This window comes from Arachis ipaensis, chromosome B06 (genome assembly GCF_000816755.2).
Source record: "Arachis ipaensis cultivar K30076 chromosome B06, Araip1.1, whole genome shotgun sequence".
Lineage (NCBI taxonomy): Eukaryota > Viridiplantae > Streptophyta > Magnoliopsida > Fabales > Fabaceae > Arachis > Arachis ipaensis.
The window spans coordinates 130129065-130129882 of NC_029790.2; positions in this window are offsets into that span (position 1 = coordinate 130129065).

Here is an 818-nt window from a genome sequence, read left to right on the forward strand (position 1 = left end):
TTGATGACAACTTCAACCTTCTATTCTTCTATTCTTCTCCTTGTACTTCCTTTCCTAATTGTTAAACCTATTTCTCCTCTTCTAAGTCTCTTGATGGATGCTCACTGTAGCTGAGATGCAGCTGAACTTTTATTCCTTAATTCCTTTATGACTTCATTTGTTGTTATCATATCACTATTCTATTAAAATTGTTGTTACTTCTTTATATATAATTGAATAAATATTCTTTTATCAGTAAAATTTTTTACTGCAACTCCCTTCCAAAGTGATCACCAAAAAAAAAGTCATATATATTTTTGTTGCTCTGATTGGGATTTGTTTGTCTCTATATATATATATATGGCTTTGATGGCTTATGATCTTTTTGTAGTTCTCTTGGGTAAGTAAAGTCACCCCACTACTAGCAGCTACTCAATCACCATGCAAATTGCGTTTTGTGGAAGTCATTGCAGATGTTGCTTTTGAACTTTGACATATACACAATAGCAGTTAGTGCAACTACTACTTAATTATGAAATTTAATTAGTTAGTAACTTGAGTAAGGTTCACTCATTTTCCTTTTAACAAAGATAGCAACAACTTTATTGGAAGAATAAGAAATAGATTAATTACTAAAGCGAGTATATAAAGGAGCGTATTCAGAGAAGTTTTTTCTTAGTTTTACACTTTCCCTTATAAAATTAACGATGAAAGGTTATATTTTACCTTTTTTTTTTAATTGTAAAAAAAAATTGAGAAAATTTATTCTTTAAATTTGAAGCTCAATATATAAATTAGGGGTGGCAAAGTGAGTCGGCTTGTTCTAACTTATACCATTC